This window comes from Peromyscus maniculatus, chromosome 15 (assembly GCF_049852395.1).
Source record: "Peromyscus maniculatus bairdii isolate BWxNUB_F1_BW_parent chromosome 15, HU_Pman_BW_mat_3.1, whole genome shotgun sequence".
In the NCBI taxonomy this organism is placed as follows: Eukaryota; Metazoa; Chordata; class Mammalia; order Rodentia; family Cricetidae; genus Peromyscus; species Peromyscus maniculatus.
Window position 1 is genome coordinate 44,123,050 of NC_134866.1, and position 18,748 is coordinate 44,141,797.

Here is an 18,748-nt window from a genome sequence, read left to right on the forward strand (position 1 = left end):
ATAAGGGAAACTCTCATGTGCCAGACACAAGACAGGAGTTGAACTCTCAAAAGACTATTGATAAACCAGTCTAGGTGCAGAGCTCAAGGACTGGGGGGTTAGAGTTATTAGTCTCCTCGTGGGCATGGGAGATAATAAGGCACTGGGCTTCTTGCTAATGAGGCTGTTTCTGCCCAAGATGGTGGGCAGAATATTAACTGTCCAGAGAAATCGATAGAGGCTTTTATCAGGGAAAGGTGGTACCTCTTAATAACCAAGGGCCACATTCCTGGAGGAGGGACAGAGGGAGGCCACAAAGGCTAAGTAAACAGTACACACTCTGAGGGGACAGATGGCCGGCTCCACGCTGAAAAGCAGAAGGCCAGGATTATTCGTTTCTGCAACAGAAAGAGGAGCAAGAAGAAGATGGGGTGGGTTATGGGTAAGTCTACAAAGGACGAGAAATCCAGATTTGGATGAAAGGGAGGATGAGGATGGAAAAGTGTCCCCCAACTGAAAGGGCTCCAACGGGGTGGCACCGGACCAGAAAGATCACTCAAATGGACCTGGAGGGGACAAAGAACTTTCAACAAGATACGGAGAAGAAATTGAGATGTAGAAAGCAAGAGCTGCGTGGAAATGCGCTATTCTGGGAGGACAGCAGGCCAAAGATGAGCTTCCCAGGTGCCAGAATGGGGAGACAGGAGGAAGCAGAGAGAGCGAGCCAACTGGGGGAATGGCCTGGGGCTTTAAACTCTCAGAACCTACCCTTGGTGACACACTTCCCCCAGGGAAGCCACACCTCCTAAACCTACTCAAACAATGCCACACACTGGGGACCAAGTATTCAAATGTCAGAGACTAAGGAAGGTACTATCACTCAAACGGCCACACCTGTGCTACACAAAATGCCTGAGACAGGAAACAAGGGAAGGTTTATTTTGGCTCAAGACTGGTTTACGGGGACAGTTAGCTGACTCTGTGGAATTGGAGTGTATTCTGAGATGAGGAAGCATGGTGTAATTTTTTTTTTTTTTTCTAGACAGGGTTTCTCAGTGTAGCTTTGCGCCTTTCCTGAAACTCACTTGGTAGCCCAGGCTGGCCTCGAACTCACAGAGATCCGTCTGGCTCTGCCTCCCAAGTGCTGGGATTAAAGGCGTGCGCCACCACCGCCCGGCGGTGTAATACATTTTAACATGTGGTGGAACAAAGTGCTGTACCCAGAGTCCCCCAAAGACCACCAAGAGACCGAATCTGATGCAAAAGCAAAGAATCTTTGTATTGTTACAAGTTAGCTCAGGCCTCTCCATCTGACGCAGCAGCAGAGCAGGAGAGGGTTTTTAAAGCAAAGGGGGTCTTGGGGTCGACAGACCACATAGGAACAGACTCAGGATTGTTTATGTGAGCGGCAATCATGTTAGTAATTTTCAATTGGCTAGAGTTAGTTGGGGGTTACAGTTACCATTTTGGGGCAGGCCTAGACAAGTCCCAAGCTTTGTCCTTGAGCTGCCATGGGGGCTGGCTGGCCAAGGACATACTGTGGGGGCTGACTCGGCGGCCCAGGCTCTGTCCTTGAGCTGCCATGGAGGCAGGCTGGCCTAGCATGTTCACATTGACCCATGCACGTAGCTCTAAGTTGGTGAGGGGTCCCAGACAGTAAACAACTGGCTGAACCTTGAGCAGTCCGAGTACGTGCAGAAAGGGAGCTACTGCAAGGACTATGTCTTTTGTTCATGGCCCTCCCAGAAACTGCTTGCTCAAGTCTCAGGAAACTGAAATTGAGGCCTGAGCTCTGAGAGAAGACTAAGCAGCCTGTTATGGCATCTGCTTGGTCCTTTCAAAAGCTGTTCACTTCACAGTAGCCTCTTAAAGTTGCACCATGTGATGAAGACCAACTCTTTGTTTTTTGTTTTTTCAAGACAGGATTTCTCTGTGTAGCTTTGGAGCCTGTCCTGGAACCCGCTCTGTAAACCAGCCTGGCCTCGAACTCACAGAGATCCGCCTGTCTCTGCCTCCCAAGTGCTGGGATTAAAGACGTGTGCCACCACCGCCTGGTGAAGTCCAACACGCTCCTACATAAGCCTTTTCCGTGGAATTTCAAACAGTCAAAAGTATTAAATAAAACAGAAGTTGGGAGGAGTCAGGGGGGTTACAGGAGCAGTTTGGGAGGTGTGAGTCAAGAGTGCAAAGTTTTGGGGACTGGAGAAATGGCTCAGGGGTTAAGAACATGGGCTGCTCTTCCAGAGGACCTGGGTTCAATTCCCAGCACCCACATGGCAGCTTACTACTGTCTGTGATTCCAGATCTAGGAGTTCCGACACCTTCACACAGATACATATGCAGGCAATACACCGACGCACAGTAAATAAAATAAATAGAATTTTTAAAAGAGTGCAAAGTTTCAAGTAGGTAGAAGAAATACATCTGGGGATCTATTGCAGGATGTAGTGACTGTGGTTTATAACTTGCTGAGAGAGTGGATTTTAAACATTCTCACCACAAATGAGTTAAGTCTGTTAAGTGTCCGGTATATTATTTAACTCTTTTTGACCATCACACAACAGACCCAGACTTTGAAACACTGTACTTCATAAGTATAAGCAATTGTTATTTCTCAATTAAAAATTACGAAACAACAACAACAACAAAAAACCCCACCCAGCCGGGCAGTGGTGCCGCACGCCTTTAATGCCAGCACTCGGGAGGCAGAGGCAGGCGGATCTCTGTGAGTTCGAGGCCAGCCTGGGCTACCAAGTGAGTTCAAGGACAGGCTCCAAAGCTACACAGAGAAACCCTGTCTCGAAAAACAAAACACAAAAAACAAAAACAACAACAACAAAAAAAAAAAAACACCCACCACTCATGTGTTATAGGGTATTTGCCTCAAAATAATATAGAAAGAGGGCTGGAGAGTTGGATTAGCAGTTGATTTCCAGTACCCAGATGGTGCCTCACAACTCTGTGGAACCCCAGCCCTAGAAGATCTGATACCTTTACAGCCGTTCCTTTCTGAGGTCCACAGTTCCTGGCCTGCTGTGTTCATCTCTTCTGCACATCTCCACGGCTGTTGCATGAGAGATTGCGGGGGCGGGGGTGTGTGTGTGTGTGTGTGTGTGTGTGTGTGTGTGTGTGTGTGTGTGTGTGTGTGCAACTCAGGGGAAGATGGGTTTGAAGTCAAAATCACTTTGCCATCAAGGAAACAGCACAACCCTCTGCCTTTTACACAGGGGCTCGGTAGGGTGTCCCCATCTCTCCTTCACAGAGAAATCTCACCTCTCTCACCTGATAAGCACTAACCCCCTGTGGGATACACGGTAGTATGGTCCTACATGATGTCATGAGAACAGGACGTCAGCTCTGCGGTCCCTGTCCCCAAATACATCCTTCCGGTCTAGTCACGGGGAAAATGTCACACCAATGCCAGCAGAGGAACACTCTGCAAGCCAGCCCATCGACGCACCTCAGCATGGCCAGAAACATCAAAACTACGGTGAGGTTTGAAAAACTGTCACAGGCAAGAAGAGCCCGTAGTGAGAACCTGACACCTCGGTGCTTTCCTGGATGGGACCTCAAAACAGGAAGAAAGACATCAGGTAAAAACTTAGGGAAATTAAATTCATTAATTAAAATTAAGACCTACAGTTTGTCAACTCTGACGAGTATGCCACAGGAAGGGAACATGTTTATAACCGGGGAAGATGCATAGAAACTGTACTCTCTTCATTATTTTTCAGTAAATTTCAATTTGTTTTTTTAAATAAACGGTTAACATTGGCGTGTGATGTGTTTATTTACTAGCAAGTTTTTATAATAAAGTTAATCAAACATATCATAATTATATACTATTTTAGATTGTAATATTTTGTATGTACATGGTAGGTATATTTGTGTATCTTATGAGGACATGGACCTCCATAAGGTGGAATCAGTAATTTGAGCGAGTGTGAATTTTAATACGCCAAGAACCACTGATGACAAGATGGGACTGCCCTCTGCTCCCATTTTGTCCTTGTGCTCACCATCTGTTCTCAAACAGAAACAACCTGGTCCCTTGGGATAATCACCTACCTAGTCGATATTGATAGTTGTATACAGAGATACTGGAGGGTCCCCAGAGGAGCCAGGGAGGAACGGTCTCCTCTTCCTGTCACACATGGCAGGTGCACGCCTGCCTGGTGCGCACAGGTGGTTCCAGCCCAGAAGCTTGAAACAGGAACCACTGGCACCCCAGGGAGGGTGCTACAGGCTCCTTTCTTTCCTTCCCTGATGTTTCTTAGCAGGAAGTGGCTCAGGAACCATCTTCCGGTCAGTCAGTCAGTGACACTCTCCTGGTAAACCTTGGTGGTTTCTAAGTAATCTAAGATGCCCAATGAGAATGAAGAGAGAGACTTACATTTCTAGTTTGCAGCCATCTTGAAACCATAAGGCTATCTATGCTAAGAATAGGCTGACACAAGGCAAATGAGGCCCAAGAGGATCGTGGAAAGCTAGAGCGGAAGCCACGTGTGTATCCTCACCTCACCTGGACACTGTCCCAGAGACTGGAGGGGCTGTTGAACCGTTATGTCCGAGGACATCCCTACACCTCCCACAAGAGGAAGTGAAGGGGCCTGGGCTTTCTCTTCCTGTTCCTTGGAGTCTTGGGGTGTACAGATGCTCAGATTAATCAATCTGTTGAGACTACCCTGGGCCTCTGTACTGCAGAGACCGGGCACAGGCTGAGAGAGGCAAGGGGAACAGTGTGGTAGGGTCAGCAGAGGTGACCAGTGTCCCGTGCAGTCCCCTGCCTGTCCCTGTGTCCTGGGCCTTTGCTGAGTTACCCCCCAGCCTTCCCATCAGTTCTAGCATCTATATGGTATTCCTCTAATAACCTGCTTCTCTGATTAAGTTACTCCAAATCGATTTCTGCTGTTTGTAACCAAGAATCTCTACTTGTGCCCAGGGCGCGTAGCTTAGTGGCAGAGCATGCGTGGTGTCCTAGCTTCAGTCTCTGCTATCAGAAGTCAGGAGGGAAATGTGGTGGAGGGAGGGGGAAGGGAGAAGTTGGAGGTAGAGAGTGGAGGGTAGACTGGATCAAAATGCGTTATGCCCTTATATGAAATTCTCAAATAATAATTAGTTAAAAAATAACCTGTGTGTGTGTGTGTGTGTGTGTGTGTGTGTGTGTGTGTGTGTGTGTGTTTAAACAGTGTGAAAAAGACTTTGCAATCATGTATAGCTTCTGTAGCCTCAAGATTTTGGCACGTGGACGGGCAAGCAGAATATATATATATAGTGTGGTAAATGTTGAAAGACTCTCAGAAAATACACAGAGAACTCAGTGGTGGGAGGACCCCTCTTTCTCTTGGGGTGAAGGGAGGGAGTGGGGTCAGGCCTTGCATAGAAGGGGCAACAACTGAAGATTTACAGACAGGAAAGGAAAGGGACTGTATGTAAAAAGAAAAGAGTGAAAAAAAAAACATGCTGAGAAGGAGCTGAGGATAAGGTCATTTAGGTGTGAACAAAACTAGATCTAAGGTTAAAGAGAGGCCTGCAAGATGTCTCAGTGAGTAAAGCAGTTTCCTTGAAAGACTAATGACTCAAGTTCAGTCCCTGAAGCCCATTTAAGGTAGAAGACTAGAGCTCACTCTTGCAAGTTGTCCCCAGATCTCCACGTGTGTAGCATGGCATGTGTACTCACACTCACACACACATATACATTATACATACAGGCATACATTAAGAAGGAAGGAAATGAAAAAAAAAGGAAGGAAGAAGTGAACAAACATATTGATTGAGGAGTAAATATGAAGAACAGATGAGAGAAGATTTTTTGAGAATGAAGAGCTGGATAATTGGATCAAGCAAGTTCTTAAAATGTTTCAGTTGGCCTTCCAAAGTGCTGGAGACTTATTCTAGCCTGAATTCTATCAGGCTTGGGGAATTTCAGCCCCAAAAGTTGGCAGCAGAAAAGGCCACCAGACTGAGGAACGGACAGGGGCTAGAGAGCAAAAATCCAGCCCCAAGGACAGTCACTGAAAACAGAGCAAAAGCATGAATTCTTTCAGGTTTACAAAGCTTTGTTCAGACAGAGATGGAGCAAAGCAAACAAGGAACATATGGGGAAAATGGAAAACAAATATCAGCATGGCAAATTCAAATCGAACTACATCAACAATTGGAAGCTGTAAATGTTTAGACACCCTAATTAAAACACAGAGCATCTAACCTATCAATATTGGCTCATAAACTGTGCTGTGGACTGAATCTCATCCTCTTTGAAATTCATGTGTTAGAGCCCTGACTTCCCAGAGTACCTGCATCTGCGATCAGCAGATGTATGATCTTTAGCTTGGGAGAGAGTCTTGAAGTTCTAAGGGATAGGACTGAGGCCTTAAAAGAAATTCTCTTCCCTCCTCTTCATAGCAAGTTCCAGGCCAGGTACAGTGATATAATGAGATACTATCTAAAAAAAAATAAAATAAAATAAACCAACAAAACAGACAAAGAAAATTTAAAAGTAAAGAATACCATTGTAGCTGAAAGTTTTCCTGTGTTCTGGCTGGCCAGCAGTTGAGACAAATCTCTTCCACTCGTGTCCCCCAAGTAAGCATACAGAGACTTATGTTAATTATAACTGCTTGGCCATTAGTTCAAGCTTAGTATTGACTAGCTCTTACACTTAAACTCAGTTCATTTCTGTTAATCTATATGAGGCCACTTTTTATGTGGCTTTATCTGTGTGCCATTACATGCTGCTCCCTGGATGGCAGGCTGGCATCTCTTGACTCAGCCTTCCTCTTCCCAGAATTCTCCTTGTCTGCTTATCCCACCTATACTTCCTGTCTGGCTACTGGCCAATCAGCGTTTTATTAAACCAGTGTACAAAAGCTTTATCCCACAGCATTTCTCCTTTTTTGTTTAATTAAAAAGGAAGGTTTTTAATTTAACATAGTAAAATTACATATAACAAAACAGTTATCAAGCAAGAATTACAGTTACAATATCTAATCTATTTGTTTTTGACAAAATTAAAGAAAACATTCTATCATCTATCCTATATTTGTAAGTCCAAGGTTTCATATCTAACTTATCTCTTATCATAATCAAGGAAAACCATAATTATAACTATCTAATCTTCAACTATATCAAAGACCCTAGAAGGATATAATATTACCTATGTAAACAGGAAATGCATTGTAAGCAACTTCTAAAAATTCTGGAAATGACAGAGACAGCTGCCTGCCTAGACAGTCATCCAAAGTTCCTCTGAAATGTTGGGGCACCCATGTTCAGGCTAAAGGCCTAGAGTTTTTTAGTGGCATCTCTCTGTGTCCTTTAGAATGCCTGGTAGTTTCTTCTGCAAAAAAGGAACCTGAAGGACCATTTTGCATTGCAAAGTTCAGTGGTTACCTTCCTATGGGTCCTGTATGTCCAGTTTATATAAAATACTGTCAAGCAGTTGACATAAGGGTGTTTTTTTGCCCAGTGGCTAACTTTTGCCACAAAGAAAGCAAACTCCATAATGAATTTCTTCATGCCTGTTATTTTCTCTGAAGTAGATTGGTGCTGCCAGGAGCAGACATGTCTCATTGTCCAGGAAAGTCTAAGTTTTTAAAACATTTTAAATGTCATATTCTATAGGTCTTTGAAGTATTTGAAGATTATCTAACTAATTGAAATCTATCTATGTATATCTAGAAAACTTAATTTGACTTATAAGTTTGACTATCATAGAACACTAATTATTAATCTGTATTTCTTAATTGTCCATTATAATTTAAATGAGTTACATAAACATAATACCTTAAACAAGAGTAGAAATATACATACAGTATAACAAGATTAACTTTAAATTTGTATCAATAAACTAAAATCTATACCAATGTAAAACATTTTAAACAAGTTGCTCTTTAAAAGTAGATTCAATAATCTACCCTTTTATCCTGTCCTAGCTATATCATATCCCCCTTTTTTCTTTAGAAAGATATTGACTATGACCAATAACAATTTGTAACCAACAACCTAAACAAAGACAAACATCTATAATCCATTTTTTGGAAATGTGGGCATAGTTTTTTTAGACTACTTCCTGTTGATAAAGAGTGCTGTATTCTTATGGAGATCCTGAGAAAATTAAGAATTATGGTCAAGTCCTGACTAGAATAGTCTATGATGCTGTATTTTCTGAGCCAGTTACCTTGAAGCTGTTCTGGATGTTGGATCATCTGGAGACCTTTCAGAGGGTCTTCCTTAATCAAACCATATTAGCCTGGAAGCAATCTACAGGTTCTCACCTTCTGTGGAAACAAAAGCAGAACCTCTTTTCCAAAGTAACATATCCTTAGACATAAATTTTGAAGTCCAGATACCTTTAAAATATATATATTGGCTTAACTCAACAACTTTTCAATCAGATGTCTTTCTGTAGTTAAAAATCCCAAAAACAATATAATCCAGACTCTCTGTGTGATTTCCATTTTTACATAGCTCATTTTTTATATTACTTTTACTGTCCCTTTAAAATACTTTATTTTTTAAACTATTTTTTTATGTAACTGTCTATATTCATTTTTTTCTCTTCCAAACCTACGTACACTTTTACACACACTGTAAACCATTTGAAGTCTTATTCCATCGGAATCTGCCTTATTGTGAATCTATTGCTTTAAACTGCAGTGGTTAGTACTGAAGCAGTCAGTTTGGCTGCTGCCTCCGCCCATCTCAGCTTTTCAACATGATGGAGATAATTCACCCACAGCTCTGGGAGCCATGTTGACCATTGACTCTGTGAAGCAGTGGGTCTATGCTTCCATCCAGCAGCGTGTAGCCCAAAAAACTTACTTTCTTTCTTTCTTTCTTTCTTTCTTTCTTTCTTTCTTTCTTTCTTTCTTTCTTTCTTTCTTTCTTTCTTTCTTTTTTTTTTTTTGTACTAGCAAAAGCTAAATCCACCACGCACATTGCTGCATAGCTTGCAGATGCCACTGTGTACAGTGGCAGGAATCCGCCATGCTGCACTCAAGTCCATACGCCATGAACCCACCATACTGTAGCTCAACCCTGCAGGCTGTGGCATCTCTGTATCACAGCTTTCCTGAGAGACACAACTAGGGAGCTGCCCCTGGCTCTATGTTAGAACCCTTTTTTAAAGCTTTCTCAGTTTTGGGTAGAAATTCTTGCCCCATATTGAGCGCCATTTGTAGCTGAAAGTTTTCCTGTGTTCTGGCTGGGCAGCAGTTGGGACAAATCTCTCCCCGTTGTGTCCCCCAAGTAAGCACACAGAGGCTTGTATTAAATTATAACTGCTTAGCCATTAGTTCAGGCTTAGTACTGACTAGCTCTTACACTTAAACTCAGCCCATTTCTGTTCATCTATATGTCGCTACGTTTTCCATGGCTTTATCTGTGTGCCATTACATACTGCACCCAGCGGGCTGGCATCTCTTGACTTAGCCTTCCTCTTTCTAGAATTCACCTATACTTCCTGCCTGGTTATTGGCCAATCAGCGTCTTATTAAACCAGTGTACAAAAGCTTTATCCCACAGCATACCACTGTAGATAAAGTGAATTCATAATACCAAGAGACCAATCAATCATGAATACATACTAATCTTAACAATTTATGTGCCCAATAATACAGCTTCAAGCACACATGAAGGAAGTAGGCATGCTGGCACACACCTGTGATACCAGCAATCAGGAGAATCAAAAATTTGAGGCCGCCAGGGCAGTGGTGGCGCACGCCTTTAATGCCAGCACTCGGGAGGCAGAGGCAGGCGGATCTCTGCGAGTTCGAGGCCAGCCTGGGCTACATAGTGAGTTCAAGGACAGGCTCCATCTAAGGACAACTTACGGAAGTCAGTTCTCTCTTTCTGCCATGTGGGTTCTGTGGATCGAACTCAGATTGTCAGGCTTGGCAGCAAGCACCTTTACCGCACTGGGCCATCTCAGCAGCCCCAGTCTTGACAAGTTTTAAATGATCCATGTCAGAAAAGGCATATTCTTTGACCACAGTAGAATTAGTAAGAACTGATAACAGATAAATTCTCAAAAAATCTCTGTGCAATCAGAAACTAATACCATACAAATATCGAGGCAAAACTGATAATCAATTCTTTCTTATTGTTTAGTTTTTGTTTTGAGACGGAGACTTTCCATGTTGCCCAACCAGGTCTCAACTCCTGGTAGTTCTTCTGCCTCAACTTCTCAAGTGTGGACCACAGGTGTGTGCCACAATGCTTGGCTAAACAACCACCTCTTAGAGTTTCCAGTCACAGGGTTAGGTTTCAACATAAATTTGGGACTATGTCGTGAGATCCTATCTCAAACAAAAACGAAATAAAAATGTAAAAACAAGTGGGCTCTTGTGGGTATAGTCAAGTTATAAGGACTCAACCCTTCTAAAAGGAATGATGGGAGCTATCATGGTCCCTTTCTGAACTTCCATTCTTTTTTTTTTTTTTTTTTTTTTTGGTTTTTCGAGACAGGGTTTCTCTGTGTAGCTTTGCGCCTTTCCTGGAGCTCACTTGGTAGCCCAGGCTGGCCTCGAACTCACAGAGATCCACCTGCCTCTGCCTCCCGAGTGCTGGGATTAAAGGCGTGCGCCACCACGCCCGGCCTGAACTTCCATTCTAACATGTGTGTGGACATGTGTGTGCAGGTGGGCATGCTCATTTGTATGTGGATAGAGGCTAGAGGTCACCACTGGGTGTCTTCCATTGCTCTTTTGAGACAGGGTCACTCATTGGATGAGCTACACTGGCTGGCCAGTGAGCTTCTGGGACCTGTCTATCTCCACCTTCCTCCAGGGATGGAGTTAAACACAGGTGTCAGGGAATCTAAACAGTTCTTCACGCTTGTACATCAGTAAGGAAAGTTACTGATGTATCTCATCCTCCAAACTCGGTGTTTTTATTATTTATTTATTTATTTGGTTGGTTTGGTTTGGTGTTTCAAGACAGGGTTTCTCTGTGGAGCCCTGGCTGTCCTGGAGCTCACTCTGTAGACCAGACTGGCCTTGAACTCACAGAGATCTGCCTGCCTCTGCCTCCCCAGTGCTGGGATTAAAGGCGTGCGCCGCCGCCGCCGCCGCCGCCGCCGCCGCCGCCGCCGCCACCACCACCACCACCACCGTCCGGCCTGGTAAAGGTTTTATATCCAGAATGTTTAGATAAACTCCACAATAAGAACCAAAGACTGGCAGACTGCTCTGTCAGTAAAATGCTTGTCACTCAGACATGAGGATCTGAGTTTGGTCACCAGCACCTACATACAAGCCAGATGTGCTGTCACATCCCCATACACACACACATGCAAGTACATGAGAAATAAAATATGTAAATAAAACCTTCCATCTTTAAAAGAAATGCAGAAAAAAGCCAGGTGTACGCTGGGTATAGTGGCACATGCCCTTAGCTCTAGTACTCAGGAGGCAGAGACAATCAGATTTCTGTGAGTTCAAGGCTAGCCTGGTCTACAGAGTGAGTTCCAGGATAGCCAGAACTACATAGTGAGACCCTGTCTTGAAACAAAATAAAGCAAACAAGCAAACCGCAAAGTGTTACTTGGAATTTTTTTTTTTTTTTTTTGAGACAGGGTCTCATACCACAGCACAAACTGGCCTGAAATTCACTACATACCTTATGGTAACCCTTCTGCTTCTGCTTCCCCAGTGTTGGGATTACAGGCCTCTACCACCCCACCTGGCTCAAATTGATGTTTGTACACCCGTGGTTCTAGCAACAATCAAAGTGTAGAATTGAAATAAGTGTACATCTGGAAATGAACAGATAAAGAAACAATGGAGTATGATCCAGCATTAAAAATGAAGGAAGTTATGATACATGCTGTAACACAAATGGACTGACTATAAGGACTGTAAACTACGTGAAATGAGCAGTTATAAGAGAAGATGGATGCCAGATGGGCATGGCAGCACACAATAATTCCAGAACTTTCCAAGTGGAGGGAGGAGAATCAGAAGCAGGCCAGCCTTGGTACCCTGGGATACCTGAGGCCCTGTACTAAAAAAAACAAAACAACAGACCAACAAACAAACCAAAAAAGACAAATGTCAGCCAAGCACAGCAGCACACATCTTAGCACCAGCTGTTTCAGAGGCTGAGGCAAGGAGATACCTGAGGCCACAAGTTCTGGGCCAAACTAATCAGCACTGAAACCGCGCGCGCGTGCGTGCGTGCGTGCGTGCGTGCGTGCGTGCGTGCGTGCGTGTGTGTGTGTGTGTGTGTGTGTGTATACAGAGATATTTATTTAAAGACCACATTGTCCACGTATTCCACTCACAAGAGCCCCGAGAATAGTGAAATTCACAGAGACAGTAAGCAGAACGGTGTGCCCAGAGGCTGGGAGGATGGAGGACTGGAAGTTACTTCTAATGGGTGCCTCCGATTTCAGTTCTGCAGTGTGAAGAGGCTTAGGGTGGATGGCGGTACTGGTAGCATAATGTGAAAGTCCTCAGTAACATAACAAAGGCTGCTGTGGAAAATTGTAAGTCATGCATATTTTACCACAATTTAAAATAACTCGGTAATATACATAAACGAAAAGTCATAATGAAACCCATGGTTTTGTAGAATTAACATACACTAATCATATAAAAGTTGGCTCTTAGAAAAACAAATAACTCAATTATATAACCTGGGCAAAATATTTGAACAGCTACTCCGTGAAGAAAATACACAAACGGGCTGGTGAAGAGGTGACAGACAACGGGTAAAGGCGCTTGCTGCCAACCTGACAACCTTGTTTGTCCAAGAGCTCACATGGAAGAAAGAGAGAACCGACTCCTGAAAGGTGGTTTCTAACCTCCGTGTGTGTGTGTGTGTGTGTGTGTGTGTGTGTGTGTGTGTGTGTGTGTTGTCACAAACATTCTCTCTCCCCCTCCCTCCCTCCATGGATCCATCCCTCCCCCACCACACACACACACACACACACACACACACACACACACACACACACACCCCACACTTTAATTAATTAATTAGGGCTGCCCTCAACCTTGGCCAGGGAAGCTTCTTGTCTCGTGGTCAGCAGTTAAAGCCTAGACTCATAACTGGTCAAAGTGCTGAGAATTAAGTGTCTATTGGGTGCTCAGTCTTAAATGAGACATCTGTATCTCCCTGTTGAGCATTAAGAACAGGGGAAGAAAGGGTGTAGGGGATGGAGGACAGAGAGGCGCACTGTGAAATGCTCTTTGGGACATGATATGGCCATTGCACCATGAACTAACTCACTGACGTTATAGTGACCTGCCAGAGGTCAATCAACTCCGGAAAATAAGTCAACCTTCCAATAGGTGACATTAATTGGACTCAGAGGGTCATTAACAACAAACAACACACAAACAAACAAACAAAAGTGGCACACGCCTTTACTTCCAGACTCAGGAGGCAGAGGCAGGAGGGTCACTGTGAGTTAGAGGCCAGCCCAAGTCTACAGCATTCATTCCAGGTCAGTCAGGGGCACACAGTGAGACTCTGTCTCAAAAAACAAAACTATGGGCTACAGAGCTAAACAGAGAATTATCAACAGAAGAGTCTCAAATGACCAAAAGATATTTAAAGAATTGTTCAACATCCTTAGTCGTCAGGGAAATGCAAATCAAAATGACTCTGAGATACCACCTTACATCTAAGATGGCTAAGGTCAAAAATGCTGATGACAGCTTATGTTGGAGAGGATGCAGAGCAAGGGGAACACTCCACTCTTGGTGGAAGTGCAAATTTGTACAGCCATTTTGGAAATCAGTATGATGGTTTTTCAGAAAATTGGGAATCAATCTTCCTCAAGACTCAGCTATACCACTCTTGGGCATATACCCAAGGAATGCTCAATTATATCACAAGGAGACATGCTCAACTATGTTCACAGCAGCATTACTTATAATAACCAGAACCTGGAAACAACCTAGATGCCCCTCAACTGAAGAATGGATAAAGAAAATGTGGTATATATACACAATAGAGTACTACTCAGCAGTGAAAAATAATGACATCATGAAATTTTCAGGCAAATGGATAGAACTAGAAACTATCCTGAGCGAGTAACCTAGACTCGGAAGGACAAACATGGTATGTACTCACTCATAAATGGATACTACATGTAAAGCAAAGGATAACCAGACAACAACCCACAACTTCAGAGAAGCTAGCTAACAAGGAGGACCCTAAGAGGGATGCATGGATCGCCTTGGGAAGGGGAAATAAATGAGATCTCCATGAGTAAGTTAGGGATTGGGGGCAATAGAGAGTAGAGGATGGGGGATGAGAACATAAGGGAATGGGATGGTCAAGCTGGAACAGAGCGAGCAATGAAAGAGATATCATGATAGAGGGAGACATCATGGGGATAGGGAGAAACTGGGTGCTAGGGAAGTTCCCAGGAATCCACATGGATGACCCCAGCTTAGACTAGTAGCAATAGTGGAGAGGTGCCTGAACTGGCTTACTCCAGTAATCTGATCAGTGAATAACCTAACTGTCATCATAGAGCCTTCATTCAGGAACCGATGGAAGCAGAAGCAGAGACCCACAGCCAAGCATGAGGTCCAGCTCCAGGAATCCAGTCAAAGAGACAGAAGAGGGATTCTATGAGCAAGGAGCATCAAGATTATGATGGGGAAACCTACAGAGACAACCACACCAAACTAGTGGGAACTCATGAACTTTAGACCAACAGCTATGGAGCCTCCATGGGACTGGACTAGGCCCTCTGCATAAGTGAGACAGTTGTGCAGCTTGATCTGCTTAAGGGGCCCCCTTAAGGGTCCATCCCTGGTACATGAGCTGGCTTTTTGGAGCCCAGTGCCTATAGTGGAGCACCTTGTACAGCCTTGGTGCAGGGGGAGGGGCTTGGACCTGACTCAACTGAATGTACCAGGCTCTGCTGACTCCCCATGGGAGGCCTTACCTTGCTGGGTTCGGGGGGTGGAGCTGGGGGGTAGGAGAAGGGAAGAGAGGAGGATCTGTGGTTGGTATGTAAAATGAATAAAAAAAATTTTTAACAAAAAAACCCAAAAAACAAAACTAAAATAGGAGGAAAATGGGGAGGTAGACATGTTGGAAGTTCCCGGGAGAAATGAGAGAGAGGAATTAGGAGTTCCTGGGAAAAATCGGGGGTTTGGGGGAGTGAGGAGAAGGAATTGAGGTCTGGGAAGGAGTAGTTGGGGGCAGTTGGAATACATATGATAAATACACATTGTTTCCATCTATGAAATTGTTAAAGAATAAATAAAATATTCAATTTAAAACTTGTTAAAATTAAAAAATAATCTCTAGTTTACTTTCCGTTGCTGTGATAAAGACCATGACCAAAAGCAATCAGGGAGCAAAGGGTTTATTTCACCTGACACCTCACATCCATCATGAAGGGAAGCCTAAGCAAGACTCAGGGCAGGAACCTGGAGGCAGGAACTGATGCAGAGGCCGTGGGGGAGTGCTGCTTACTGGCTTGCTCACCATGGCTTGCTCAGTCTGCTTTCTTATAGAACTCAGGACCACCAGCCCAGGGATGGCACCACCCACAGTAGGCTCTCCCACATCAATGGTCAGTCAAGAAAAATGTACCACCGTCTAGTAACCATTTCATTCTACCAACTGATGAATGGATAATTGTAGGAGAGCCATCTGATAGGCAGCTGCCCAGCTCCTTTGTATTACTCTTTCCCATTAAAAAAGAAAAAGAAACATGGATAAATCACAAAACCATTCTGCTGAATAAAAACAGTCAGACAGAGCAATACTACATACTGATGATTTAATTTATACTAAGTTTAGAAACTGTGGACTCAATAGTGGCAGGACACAATCTGTGGTTAGCAGAGTTACATGCAGGGGGGAGTACATGGAGGGAGGGACAGACTACCCTGGGACAGAAAAAATGGGGGGGGGGTGTAGGACGGTTTCATTATCTTGATTGTGGGTGATAAGGTCCGTGGCTGTATCCATATGCCATAATCTAACAAATTATACACACTAAATTGTTCCACTCACTGTATGTCAATTGTACTTCAATAAAGCTATTAACAAAATAGATAAGGGAGCTTTGTGAACTCAGACTCGATCTGCTTTGGTGGATTCCATCTGTTGGTGGAGACAGAGATTAAGGACCATGACGATTTGGAATTTTCACTTTGGGAAGCATCCAAGGGAGGCGTGGTATGCGGTGATTGAAACAAATGTCGCTGAGCAAGATGGAGGATTCTGAAGATATTAAAAATTGGTTCTGCACTTAATCAACATAGAAAGCCTCGAACTTAATCAACATGGAAAGCCTCGAAGTCAGAGAATACTGGATCCAGGAGGAAGCTGAAAGAGGAAATACAATCAAATTCCTTTTGCAGACAAGGAAAAGAACAAACAGAGATGAAGTGTCATCTTATAGAGCCAAAGATAGATCATGGGGCCTCCAAGTCCTGCTCTGGTAACTGCTTTATCCCATACCTGAAAACTACAATCTCATCTGTGGATGAAAACCAAAATAAGACAGTTGCCATGGACACTGAATTCTGACACGGCCAGGTAAAGAGCCCAGAAAGTAGAGGGGGATCCAGGATCCCTACATTCAGATTTCAGTCCCCAAGCCCTCCTGGATAGGCCCTTACTTCTTGGACAGCAGCACTGCCTTCCTACCCTGAGAGTTCAGGCTATCTGCAGCCTCCTGTGACGTGAATCCCAACAAACAAGTCAGTTCTGCGGACCTCGGTCTGGAAATCACATGTATTCCAATGACTGGTGTGTGAGTAAAAAATGTGAGTCTGAAGCAAATTATCCTTTGCCCAAGAGAGATCTCAGGAGCTAGGACCCCTGGGTGAAACTGCCTTCAGCTCAATGGAGCTAGCCGGTATACACAAAATGTTCACGCGTGCGCGCACACACACACACACACACACACACACACACACACACACACACACACACACAGACTTGCATACTCACTCACACGTTTACGTGCACAGTCACTCACAAACATCTACCTGCTCTCTCAGTGTTCCGTGTGTGTTTTATGTAAGTAATACCCAAAGCCAGTCGTGGTGGCTGGCACCTACAATTATAGCAATTGGAAGGCTGAGGCAGGAGAATTGCCATGATTTGCGGGACAGATTGGGCTACTGAGTGGGTCTCTGATTCAGAAAAAAAAGAAAAAAAAAGCCACTACCAAATCTTTTCTTCTGAGATCCTATAACCTCTTTCCCATCAAATCACAGCTGCAATCTTCCACAAACAATTCCAGGTCCTTTAAAGAAAAGCTACCCCACTTACTGTAGTATCTGTGAACTTAACCTTTTAACATCTGCAAAACTGCTGTACCAAAGGATGAAAGTCCACTATATCCACGTATGAAAACGTCATAGTGAAAGAAACACATAACATGGTGATTTCACAACGGTCTGTGTGTAATTAGTACAGAGCTGTCCTGGGTGTGTATACCTTTGAGAAACTAATCTTCGGTCCAGTCACTGTGCAGGCTACTCTATACACACACACACACACACACACACACACACACACACACACACACACACACACCCCTCATTTCACCACTACCGAGTAGGTGTCCTAACTTATATTTCAGGGCTAAGAAGAGAAGAAAGCGCCCTTTTCAGGGTCAGGCCCCAAAACATCTGTCCTTACCTGTAGAATATGGGTCCCTTGTTCCTCCTGACCTGTGACTTACTAGGCCAGATGGAAGGGGTTAGCAGAGTGGTCAGCTCACATGACGGACATGGCTTAGCAATCTCAGGGGCTGAATATGGTATAGGTCAGAGCATGTTCCATCATCATCCACGTCAGGATCTCCTAGGAACCTGGATAGAGTGAAGAGTCTTGAGCCCAACCCCATGACCCGCCAAAGCAGAACATCTAGGATAAAGCCAAAGAATCAGCAATCCGGTGAGGTTTCAATACCCCCAATCTTTGGGCTGAAACCAATGAACTACGCTCCTCCTGAAATACAGTGAAAACACATGTCACAGAATCAGGTTACCCGGAGAGAGGTAGGGATAGGCCTCAAAGGCTGGGAGTTCCAGAGGACATGAATGAGCTTGGTTCCAAGCACCCACAACAGGCATCTCAGGGGTTCTGATGACCTCGTCTGGGCTCGGCAGGCACCCTGATGCACATGCATCCTCAGACACACATTGAAATAAAAACATAAATTTTTTTTTGATAGAACAAAGACAAGCTACTTTTACCTAAAACAACTGGCTCTTGCTGGTTTGTGTATCATTGCTGTTCAGTTACAATGGCTTTTGTCCAACATCAGACATTATTGTTAAGGATTTTTCATGTGCTGACTTACAACGGAGAGTTGGTTTTAAAAAAGGAACGTGCCAGAGAGGGCCTTGATAGATTAGAGAGTGCTGTTCCGTAGCTGGTTCATTAAGTTTGTGTCCCATCTGTCTGTCAATATTTCTTCTAGAACTTTGAATTAAATTCTCTGGTGTGTTCTGAAACAAAGATGGGACATCTGCAGCTTCCTGATGAATGCTTTCTCTCTTCCATCATCTAGCTGCTGATTAAATGGAATGAAGTTCTGCATTTGTGTATGATGATATAGGTTGGATAAAACAGCACTAAAACTGCATAGATATTATAAGAACCTTAAAGGGATATAATTGTTTTTTTCTGGAGCAGATAGCCGTTATTATAATGTGTGTGATTCCTCTGCAATCATTACTGAGTGTTGCTTTCATAGTTAACATCTTTTACCTTGGAAAGTGAGCATTTTATTATGCTTCAAGTCACAAGCAAAATATTGAAATACCTTAAG